The 12512-nt window shown below is 41.9% G+C and overlaps 1 long non-coding RNA gene across 1 annotated transcript in view; it reads left to right on the forward strand.

Moving 5' to 3' along the window:
• Window positions 1-12512, forward strand: part of LOC310873884 — a 414042-nt gene that overhangs the window by 336434 nt on the left and 65096 nt on the right. The gene's annotated exons all lie outside the window — the stretch shown is intronic.

Here is a 12512-nt window from a genome sequence, read left to right on the forward strand (position 1 = left end):
TCAGTCCCTTCAGTGCAGCGGAGAGCAAGGGCACCCGCAATGTAGTGAACTGTGAGGCCAGGGAGGTGACTGTGAAGACTTCCAGGTCTGACAGGACACAGCAGCCAGGAAAACCTACACCTTGGACATGGTGAGCAGGCATTTAAAAAAAAAAAACGTGAACAACTGATTAAACAACAAACTAAATTAAGTGCTTAATCAGGCCAATTGGCTTTTCATGTCCACTTTTGACCCTTTTCTGAATCTGAACATCGCATCCAGATTAAACCAAATTCTTTATTTTACTTTATCTGATCTTACTAGTAAAAATACTAGTTATTTAACTAGTTTAATAACTAGTATTTTACTAACTGTTCAAATTCGCACAGTACGTGATCCCTGGCTGATGTATATTTGTTGTGATTGGTCAGCTATGGACAGACTGGGACTGGCAAGACCTTCACCATGGAAGGCGAACGAAGCCCAGATCTGCAGGTCACTTCACTTGAGAGGATGTAAGTTTTTCACACAACAAGCAAAGTACTGCAGGGCATTGTTCAGGGCAGTTACAAGCTGCATAATGAAGTGAACAGGGTGATTAAAAAAAAAGTTTTGTCTGCTTTCAGGTTTCCATTGATGTATACAAATCAGTCACACAAATGTGTGCACAGTGCAATCATGTTCATGTGCAGTTAAGGTTCTGTCAAATCTGCCAAATGGACAAAGTTGTGAGTTTTTATGATTAGTTTGTAGATCAATTTAGCCCCATTTCAGGAATGGTGAAAAGGTTGCATTCAATATATTTCACATGCTTTGATAGGCATAACCACTAACTAAAATGTGTTGAGCTTATAAACAAAAGCTCATGACTAGGGTCCAATTTATGTAGGCATCGAATTTTGTATTCCCCCCGGTGCCATACTGATTGATTGAAATATTTATTAACAGTTTGCAGAATTACAGTAGAATTCAAGCACAACTCAATACAAATATAGGCTACCTGTAGTTCTCACCGGACAAGGTACATACACCCCATTCTTGTCTCGAGCGGCAGCCAGGTCACGCTTCAAGCGCTCAATTTCCTCTTTGCATTCCTTGAGTGGGGGTGAGAAAGGAGTCCATATATAAGACGACTGACATTCAGCTTTGTTGGAACATTAAATTATTTCAGACCAAGGTGTTTGTCAAAAACTGTCATTCTCAAGAACTGATGTGTCACATCTGTAGCCTACAGTCTACTAGTGTATAGTTTAAAGGGTAAGAACTTTGGTAGAAGTTTGGGTTGTGTAGTTACACAATACCTAGCCATGATATAACTCCAATGTGGACAAGAAATCTAAATTGCTCCAGTGATTAGAAATTGATAATTCAAAATATGCTCCTCGGTCGAGCATTTTTCTTTATTTCTTCACATTTAGAGTTCCATCATGGGAGGGTAACTACATAGCCCAAAGTGGTCTTTCACTTTAAAGGCTAAATTCCTAACATGACTAGTTTCTCCATGTATCTCTACGAGCGTCTTCTTGGTCCTCTTCTGGTTAATCTCCAGTTTATTGATGACGTGCTTTGCTCTGCTGACATACTCCAAGGTCTTCAATGCCTCCTACACAGCACAGGGACAACGCAGCACCGTCAACATAGTTCAACCCATTTATATATTTATTATATATATTATATATATATTTATATAATATTTTATAATAATAATAATCTTGTCCCGAAGGATATTCGTCTTCACAGTCTGTTCAACACCCAGATCAAAAACAACACAGAGCACATAACACCAAGACAATACAAAAACATGAGGTCCCCACTGTGTACAGAACCATCCTATCGGTGGGGCAGTTTGTTTAATGCCGCGATGGCCGAGGGGACAAAACTCCTACTAAAACGGACCTTTTTCCATGGCAAGGTTCTGTATCTTTGTCCAGATGGCATGAGGTTAAAGAAGCGATACAGGGGATGATCAGTGTCATTTGATATCGAAAGTGCTAGCAGTGTGATGGCCTTATTGTTCATATCAGAAAGTGTGGGTGTAGGAAGTCCGATCTTGGAAGCAATACGGGTAATACTGAAAAGTTTGTTCCTGTTAGGCATGGACAATATTAGCCCTGCAACTGAAGCCAGTTTTACATGATCGCTACATTTACACGGAAACAGTGTACATAAACATACAAATTTGCTGGTACAGCGATTAGCATTGCTGCACTCTGTTTAATAAAACATTTTTTTTTTTTTTTTGCGGCTTACGCCTTTTATTGATTTTTGAAGGGACAGACAGTAGGCTGACAGGAAACGGGAGAGAGATGGGGGGATGACATGCAGTAAAGGCCGTGTCGGGTCCGGCAGTCGAACCCGCGGCACACTGCGACTGGATTACCAGTCCGGTGCCCAGACCGTTACGCTACGGCCTGGGCCAATAAAACATTTTTATCCGAGCACCCCGACTACTTTTCTCAAACAGGGTTCGTTTGGGAAATTCACAGTTGCACACCGGAAGCGCACTCTCCTATTAGTCTGTATTGGCAGTGCGGTAAGCGTGCCTATATCGAACACACCCAGTGCCACACTCCTCCCGACCGATAGGGGTGCATAGTTGAAAGGCAAGCCAATGGCAAAAAAACAGCTCTGATAAGTAATCGCTCATTGCATTCGCAACAATCCAGGTAGGCGTGTTGCAGGTAGTAGTTCTGTAAGGATGCAGTACTTAGTTTAGACTAGTCATTGGTTAGACCAGTCATTAGTCCTAACCTTAACCCTCTCCCAACCCTTAACGCACCCCTCACCAACCTTAATCCGGTCGTTTTAACGCACCGCTCACCAACCTCTCGGACAGACAAGGTCAAAGTAAACAAATGACAAATGGACGAAAAAGACAAACACCCAGCACCAACAAACGAACAGACCGTGCCGTCGTAGCAGAGCACGCGCCGAGATATTTTTTATACATAATGTATTCATATATTATATTTATTAGACCTATTGCAAGTTGAAACCTACAGTATATGTCTAAATGTTCAAATTCAAACACAAAATAATGTGCTTACGTGCATAGCAAACTAATGAGACACAGACAGAGGTGGATTGAAAGGTATCACAACATATAGGTTTCAACTTGCAACAGGTCTAATAAATGGATTTATTTATTAACAGTTTGCAGAATTACAGTACATTTCAAGTACAACAAAACTGTTAGCTGAGTGGACGACACCATAAAGCATTACACTTGTTTACAATTTTCAATTCATCAAAACATTTAGAGACGTACGAATATACACAACTATATAGTCAAAACAGGAAATCATCATAGGAGGTAAAAGGGGAAAAAACATATACAGTAAGGGGGGGAAAGGGGTGGGTGGGGGATTCAGATTTTACGGGGGCCAGTTTCGAATTGCAGCCGTCCGAAGGTGCCCTTTGAGAACGGTTTTGAAGGAGTCAAGGGATTTGCATGTGACTGTTGGTCTTTCCACATTTTGGTGGCATAGGAGCGAAATTAATTTAGTCCTTTGTTTGTTCCGAATCTGGGTTGCACATTGTTTGTTGAACTCCCTCTGGTGTTGTGGGTGCGGACTTCGTTGACAGGTACATGGGTATCTTGGTGGTGTAGCGAATCTTGTGGACCAGACCCATTGCAAGATGCTGTACTCTGTCGTCAAACCTAAGCTATTCTAGCCTGTCAAAGTGGGTAGGGGTGAGGTGGGTTCGGGGAGTGAGGCCAAGTAGGAAGGAGCCTGACCAGTTTGTTTTGGGACGTCTGGAGCCTTGTTTTAAGGGCCTTAGTCTAGAGGTGCTGTGGTACCAGGAGGTGCATGCATAGTCGAAGAAAACTTGTACGAGGGCTCCTGTTAGGGTCTTAAAGGTGTTTTTGTTGACCAGTGAGGAGATCCTGTATAGGAATCTTGTTCTTTGGTTGACTTTTTGACAATGTCATGTCGTTAACATACATATATTAGGAACAGTAAAGGCCCTAGTATGCTTGCTTGTGGACGTACAGGTATATGTTCATACATTTCCTTTCCGTCTAAGTGTGTGCATCAGCTAGGTTTGGGAACCACTGCCTTAATTATAAACTATACTTCTGTAGAACGACAGTTAAGCCAAAAATAAGTATTTCGGTCTGAAAACTTTTAGTTTTTGTTACCTTGTAGGTGGTTGTACTATTTACATGAAAAATAATCGTGATATCGTGGATCGTGATACTGCTTGAAAAATAATTGTGATTATATATTTTCCACTCCTACTCTCGCTCTCGCAATGCATACAGTGTATCTGCACATTTCTAAAGTGATAATTTAAGGACTTTATAGACCCTTTTAATACCTAATATACAAAATAAAGATGTAAAAGAAAAAATAAGACCAATACTGAATCAAATGTACTATAAATTATCAAACATTACATGTTGGCAGATCTACAAGATCACATTGATCAGTGGAACAGTCAAACTAAATGTAATGTCTCAACTCCTATACAATTCCAAGTGCTTGTCAAGGTGGGGTGGGCATACCCAGTTCTGATCTTTTTAGGGGGTCACAAATATCAAATAATTGTGATTAGATGAATGACTGTTAAATGAATACAGGCCTACTGTACATAGCGGTTACCGTATGTGGAAGATAGTCATTCTAATGAAGTGTGTGTCTACGGTATTTTAGTTATTGGTACTTAAAACAAATGTTTTGGTACAAGAAGGGCTCCAAATGGACTCTTCTGGGTCTCTTAACTCAGAGCGTAAAAATGGGGCTCTCTCTCACGTGTACCAAAATGGGGGTTGAAAAACACTGATGTGTAAACATACTGGCATTGCTGCTGGATGTCAGCAGATGGGTCAGATCCAGATGGTTTAGATTTGGCCATGGCTGAAGGTCACCGGTACGCGGGTTTCTGAACAGTCCACAGAACTCCTCGGGTTTCTGAACGGTACACAGCACTCCTGAGACAAATGAATGGGCTGTATGCACACACGCCATTTTGGAAAGAACTTGGGCTGCCCCCTTCCTTCACAGGTGTTTCAGATGATGCTAATGAATGTTCTGTTCCATTCTGGTCAAACTGAGTCGGGGTACTGCTATTGTGCATGGTTGGCTCACTGGAAACACTGGCTACACCAGTGGGTCTCAAAGTGACCTTGAGTGGGTTCCAAATTGCCCCGTACTCTCAGTTATGGGGGTCCTTGAAATTAAAACATTTGAGAACCACTGTACACTAAACAGAGCCTTAATTAGAATCATCAGCAACACCTGTGAAGGAAGTATAAAGGAGCCTGGAAGTAGGAAGAGTTATTCTGTGTGCATAGAGCCCATCAACAAGTTAAATTCGGATAGCAAGTTACATTAATTTGCAATAGAGCAGGGGTCTTCCTCAACAGGTGTTCAGGGATCCTTACTCTAGCGGTCCTCGGTATGAAGAAAAAAGCTTTGGCAGCCTCCCCTGTAGTAACTCTAACGTCTAACCATAGAAAATAGAAGTTCGCTGTGAGGTAAAGTTTACCAAGTATGGAGGGTTTAAGTGGTTAGATGTCTTTAAGCCCTAACCACACCAAAGGGTTGAGAGGCGGTTTTAGGTCAGTGACCATTGGTACCTTTGCGGCACGATTGGGCCGCCAAGTTTCTGAATGGCGACCCTGTACCGCAAAGGCCTCAGTATCCGTTCATCTGATGTTCAGTGAGGTCAGTGTGCTGGTTTTTCAAGTGATGCTTCGGGTGGCCCACGACGGTCAGGCAGCCCCGGTCCCTGAAGAGGGGACACCGGAATTCCTCCCCCTCCAGGGCGATCCTGTCTTTCCCTAAGCTGCTCCTCTGAACCTGCCTTTGTATGGTGGACTCTGAGCAGGTGGCGGTCCACATGGGCAACTTCGATACTGCATACAGGGCAAAAGCTTTTAATTTCAGCCATGTCTGTCGAGGGAAAGAGGAATGAATCACAAAAAGGTAAGTATTTGAGACAGACATAGCAAGTAAGGTAATACTATTGCTTCAGTTTCAGTTAATTTGAAAAAGTGATTACAAATACCCATTATAAAGTCTGCTGCTGGCAGGATTGAGGCAACTGCTGGAAGCTGGGAAATAAATGACAGCAATGGTTAATATATTTCACTTATTTTTCCTATCAGTGAATTGTAATACATTTTGTATCACAAGAAACTCCCATACACATGCAACAGTAGCATAACAATCTTTGTTTGAAACATTCAAAGCCAACAACCACCTACCATGTGCTGACCAAACAAACTTTTCAAGCCAATATGGCCACCGTGCAACCCAATTTATGGTCCCAACGGAAACAAACAATGATACATATTCCTACAACTTCAAGTCAAAGTAATGGCTTTCCATTTAGCTGTTTTTGACAGGGGCATTCGAGCACGGGGCTAAATATGTATTTTCTTACCAAATTTTATAGCGATTTATTATTTTATTATTATGACTTAGAGGGAGAGGCGTCTTGTAGCTGCAGTACAGCCAATAGGCCTGTCTCACAGCCATTCCCCGCCCCCTTTTCATGCCCCCTTATCAGACCTAGTGGTGTTGATTGTCACTCCATAGACATTACATGTTAAAAGACCTACATTCAGGAGGGGATGGGGCCTGGGCTGGGGAAGAAAATAAAAAAAGACTGACTAAAACTACATTAAAATTTGGTGTCAAAATCAACACTGCAATAGTTGGAAGAAAGAGACGGTCCAATATGGGATTACTTTAAATATGACAGCGAGAGAGAAGCAAGGAAGTGCCTTGTGGAAAAGAATGATCGTAAAATATGGGTATCTGAAGGGTGTATATAGGGCTATTGTATAAGGATTTGGCATTCGTGGAATGAGCAACACAGCTAAATGTGTGGGAAACAGCTTGGTTTGGTATGGAGCAGTATCTCTTTCACGGGCAAGACAGAAATTGTCGTCATTAGAGGTGTAACTGCTCCTAAACCATCTTTATAGTGGCAACCGTGAAAAACTAAAGAAATCACATAATATACTTTTAAATACAATGAAATATGAATGTTCTTGTCAGCTAATCCTGATGTCCGTATTATTATAAAGAAACACAATATGTACACAAACACAATGAAATGTAAACAAACAATTAAACGATGCAATGGCAATTAAACTTTTACAGACATAACAAAACACTGGGAACATACCGTATGCGCCTTCTGCACAGATTATTAGGAGTTCAGTTAAGTTCTTGTTTATATTATTTTCTTTCTTATCTTTGTCATCTTTCTTATCTTTTGTGGAGACTGACATGAAAGCTCCTCTCTTCAGCTCTGCTCTGTTTGTTCTGCTCTTAACATGCCCAAGACCCAACAGGTGAATGAAATGAGGTGATTAGAGCAGGTGAGCCTAATTCAACCTGCCCATGTACCAGACAGACCACAAAAACAGAGCACAGTAGATGGCACTATATCACCATGCATTTACCATATGTACCCAAATAAACCTACCTAATGTTCACATATACATTTTCCGAAAGGTAAGCAATAAAATAGAATAGAAACTAGAAATAGAACATTACAAAATCCCATTGCTGGGACAGTTACTGCCCCCAAAATACAGTGATTTGTTACTGCCTTGAGCTATTTAGCCTGTAGAAATCTGTATTTTCTTTCCTTAATTGAACCCAAGTGTCACATCATTATTTTTTTACCTTTGACCAACCAAAAATAATACCTTTTTTGTATTCTTAAATAGTAACTCTGGTTTGCATTTGATTTGGAGGTTTAAGCTTTGTCGGACCTTCTGTCCTAAGTTACGCTGCCCCCATGGACCTTCATCTTCACTTGTCTCTTTCCATTCCACCCTTTTCTTTTCCTTTTCTTTGTTCTTTCTGACAATCCGGCACCCTCTGTCAAGGCTGTGGATACCTCAGAAATGATGACGACGTTCTTCTCCCGTCCTACTTCAGTGGAGTTCTTGGATGTTGATCTTTTCCTTCTTTTCGGCTTCTTCCTTCACATTCCTTCTCTCTCTCCTGGTCCTTCTTCTCCTTCTTGTGACGTTTAGGAGAGGGAGATCTGGACAGCTTCCTCTTTGGGGATCTCGATGCAGTGCGGCTTCGCTTGCGTCTCTGGTTGATGCTTCGAGACCTCCGGGCACTGCTATAACTCTAGTGGTGGCACCGAGCTCTCTGTGCCACACTCAACCTTCCTCTTGGCCACACATATTTTGAGCCTGCACCCGTTGAGCATCCGACCACCGAACCCCCGTCGGTCATGGCCGACAGCCCCAGCCTGACTGGCCGTGCGTCTGCTCCAACCCTCTCTGCCGCTTTTATGACCACGAATGCCGTCCTCAATTCGACCGGCTCCGTTTCTGCCCGAACCAAACCAACTTCGTGAATTGTGGGCTCTGGTGCTGGAAGTTTATTCAACGTCAGGGACTCTTGCAACGTTTGAACCAGTGAGACTTCATGTATTGTCACCTCTTGTTTGTTCTCGGTGGAAGGAAGGATTGGCGTACTGTGAGGGCCTTGATCACATGGAGTGCTACTCCATTGAATTACAGGCTGACTTGGAGGCTGGATATTTGCTGGTTCCACATCCCTTCTTTGGGTACTCTGGGCTGGAATTTCTTCTTCCCTGGATATTTCAGCCTTCAATGAAGCCACTCGCGCTGCTGCTTTTTCTTTCAAAATTGTGATTGCATCTGAGACTCTACTTCCTCGCTGCCTGCCTCGCTCTGCTCCCGACACAGCCGAGCCATACATCGCCCCAGCCTCTTCTCCTTGGAGTAACTGGAGGACTGCAGCCCTTGCCGCCGCCGGGTCCAACCCTGTTGTCCCAGCCTCATCTTAACACCTCTTCAGAAGAGCAATCATTTAATCAGTTACAGAAACACAGGTGTTTACACTCCTCCGTACCTCTTGAGATGGGGTCGATATTGCCCTTAAACTCTCATACATTTTTAGTACATTCGACTTGCATTCCTCAATTGTTTCTACGTATTCATCTAATTCAGGCACCTCTGACTTACACTTTTCATACGAAGAGAAAAAATTCCTCCCTCTCCTTTTTATGTCCTGATTTATTAACTCATACATGTTTTCAGGAGTCATTTGCTCTGGGGGAACAACCACACCCTCATCCATTTTCCCTTTAGTCTACAGTGGCTTTGCTTAGAAAAGGTATTAAACACCCCAAAATGTTTTACAAGGAAAACTAGTTTTAAACCATCAAGTTATATATTTCCTTTTTTTGTTTTTTAACAACAAAGTTGTTAGATAGAAAAATAGACAAATAGATAAAAATTGATAAATAGAAAACCTCTTGTAGAAACACTTTTTTTTTGTTTTACAAATAAATACACCGAATGCCAAAATGTCTCTTAGAGAAAAATAAATGAGCAGAATGTCTCAAACTCAACCCTATATTTCCTCAGACAAGACCAAAGTTCCACCTACCAAGACAGTTTACCTTGTTTTAGCATAGAGTTTATATTTTTCTTCACCCACACAAAATAGGCTATGGTCTGACCTGTCACGTGACTCTTTGCGCAATGAACGTTCCCCTGTAGAAACTTGGACCCGAAAAGGAACGACGCCGCCTTCTTGTGGCCGTCTTGACTACTGCAGCGTCACCTTTCTGCTCCGCAGGTCCACACGTTCCGATTATTAGGAGTTCAGTTAAGTTCTTGTTTATATTATTTTCTTTCTTATCTTTGTCATCTTTCTTATCTTTTGTGGGGACTGACATGAAAGCTCCTCTCTTCAGCTCTGCTCTGTTTGTTCTGCTCTTAACATGCCCAAGACCCAACAGGTGAATGAAATGAGGTGATTAGAGCAGGTGAGCCTAATTCAACCTGCCCATGAACCAGACAGACCACAAAAACAGAGCACAGTAGATGGCACTATATCACCATGCATTTACCATATGTACCCAAATAAACCTACCTAATGTTCACATATACATTATCCGAAAGGTAAGCAATAAAATAGAATAGAAAATAGAAATAGAAAATTACAAAATCCCATTGCTGGGACAGTTACAAAAGGCAATCTCAATGCAGTGAGATTCCGGAGCCAGTGGCGATCACATATCTTCAGAATCTGGGACCTAACGCCGTCCTCCAGGATGACAACGCTCTCCCCATAGAGCCAGGATCACAGAGTACCTCCAAAATGTAGGAGTGCAGAGGATGGAATGGCCGTGTGTCCATACCTCAACCCAATTGAACACTTGTGGGATCAGATTGGGTGTGCTGTACGAGTGTACGTGTGACCAACAGAACCACATGTTTTTTCCTTATTACTGTGGGAGAGAAAGCAAGGGTTGGTATACCAACCATTTGCCATTTTTGGGGGCACTACCCACACGTTTAGCTGTGTTGCTCATTCCACGAATGCCCGATCCTCTCAATCTATACCTCGTTGTACAGGTGACGACTATCAACGATTAAAATTATATTAAACAATACCAATTGGTATTATCAAAGTGGAGAAATAAAGGACCAGTTTCTGAACTTTTGTTGCAGAGTTTATATTTATAAATGGTATATTTAGAACAAAAAAATAACTAAAGTAAGCATTTTCACCAAAATAAAAACTAAATAGAAACTAGCAAACCCGCTCTAAAAACTAACTGAATTAGAAAAAGAAACTATAATGAAAAATCCAAAACTATTATAACCTTGGGACAAACGATACACAGCTAATTAGTCACTTACAAAAACAAAATCACCCATCGTTTACTGACAGCATGTACATGACTGCAAAGATGTTGACCCTTAATCAACATAATAATAATTTTGGAAATATCAGATTGTCCCCTTACGCACGATTGGTCGATCGCGGAAAAAAACCCTGATCAAAACACTTCTAGAATTTCACACAAACTACCCAGCTTTAGCACGCAAAGTAAAACAGTACTTCAGAGACCGTTACCTTTTTGTATGGGTCATCGAAGAGGTCGAGCTTTTCGCCAACACCAGGACTCAGCAGGTCAAACGGCTCCTCGTTATCAAAGTCGTATGATTTGTCACACACGTTACCGCAGTGAAATTTGTTCTCCGCATTTGACCCATCTCTTGGAGCGGTGAGCCGCAGCCAAGGAGCGGTGAGCTGCAGCCGTGCCGCGCTCGGGAATCATTCGATTTGTAGATCTCGAGGAGGACACTTTGACAGAGAACTTTGAGCCACTCACTCCCTGAGACACTCTCACTCCCTATCAGCATACATGTCAAAGATCTGATGCAGCGTCCTGGGGATTATCCCAGCCAGTGGGTCCTGAAAGCAAAAAGGTTATGGTAACGCACTGGTACGATGTGGCCATGTGTTCTTTGTCCATTTGACAGGTATTAACTTAACTGCACCCAAATTAACTTGACTGCACTGTGCACATGCGTTTGTGTGACTGGTTTAGTATACATCAATGGAAAACTGAAAGCAGACCAAACCTCAGTCCAAAAAGATTTTTTTTTTTTTTTTTTGTTTATCAACCCTGTTCACTTGTAACTGCCCTGAACAATGCCCTGCAGTACTTTGCTTGTTGTGTGAAAAACTAACATCCTCCCAAGTGACCTGCAGATCTGGGCTTCGTTCGCCTTCCATGGTGAAGGTCTTGCCGGTCCCAGTCTGTCCATAGCAGGCACTCTGAACTGCTGGAGAGCCTGCGTCAACAGGGGGCCACCATTGAACTGCAGGCCACCACTGATGCACTGTGTTGTTCAGCCTCCAGCTCTCGTTCTACCTCCAGAATAGAGCAGGTAAACTCTTCAACTCATTAAGACCTGACTGCCCTTCAAAGCCAAAATGCACTAGCGAAATTTTTGGACACAGGCTAATTTGACCTCTCTGGTAGTAGTTACTGACTAGGGCAGAACGGTTTTCTTAAAAATGTATGTTATGTCAGTGCTCGTGTTTTTGGCTAAGGACCCCATCTCAAAGTATCTTCTTCCAGTGTCGCTGTGAGCTTGTAGATCGGCCATTACTTCCAACAATTGTTAGTTAACGGTTATTAATTTTGTCATTTGTCATCTACCACAATAGTTTTCAGTAACTTCAAATTCCATTTTAGCCATGTTGGACTCACTGAAAACATCTGTGGTTCTGTTAACTGACTGGCTAAGTTAAAAAGAAGTTTCAGAGAAACTTAAAGTGTTTTTTTTTTTTTTTAATGTATATATGAACTTCTGAAATTGAATAGTCCTTGGCTTTTAGGTAGCGTTCTAATGATCAACTGTGGTGTCTAGGATTTGCTTGAGGTTGAAGCGGCCTCCGTCTCTTACAACGAGAACGACGAGAACTTGGTGTTGGAATTCTTAAGTATGTCTGGCTATGAAAATGAATAGCCAAGACCAGAATCCTCCACCTTAATAACTTCACCGGAAAGATGAAAACCATGTAAAACTTTTAACCCAGGTATAAAAGACAACTCTATGAAAAATATTTTTGAAAGACCTGAAAGAATTTGGACACACAGGCAAAGGACGTAAAGTATTTCCAAGTTATCTTTAGTGAGTAACTTCAGATCCAGAGATCTACAGTACAGTTGTAAAGGATAGAGGAGAGAGAGGTCTCCAAGATGCTCTGAACACT

This window comes from Protomyctophum parallelum, assembly GCF_964188405.1.
Source record: "Protomyctophum parallelum genome assembly, chromosome: 16".
In the NCBI taxonomy this organism is placed as follows: Eukaryota; Metazoa; Chordata; class Actinopteri; order Myctophiformes; family Myctophidae; genus Protomyctophum; species Protomyctophum parallelum.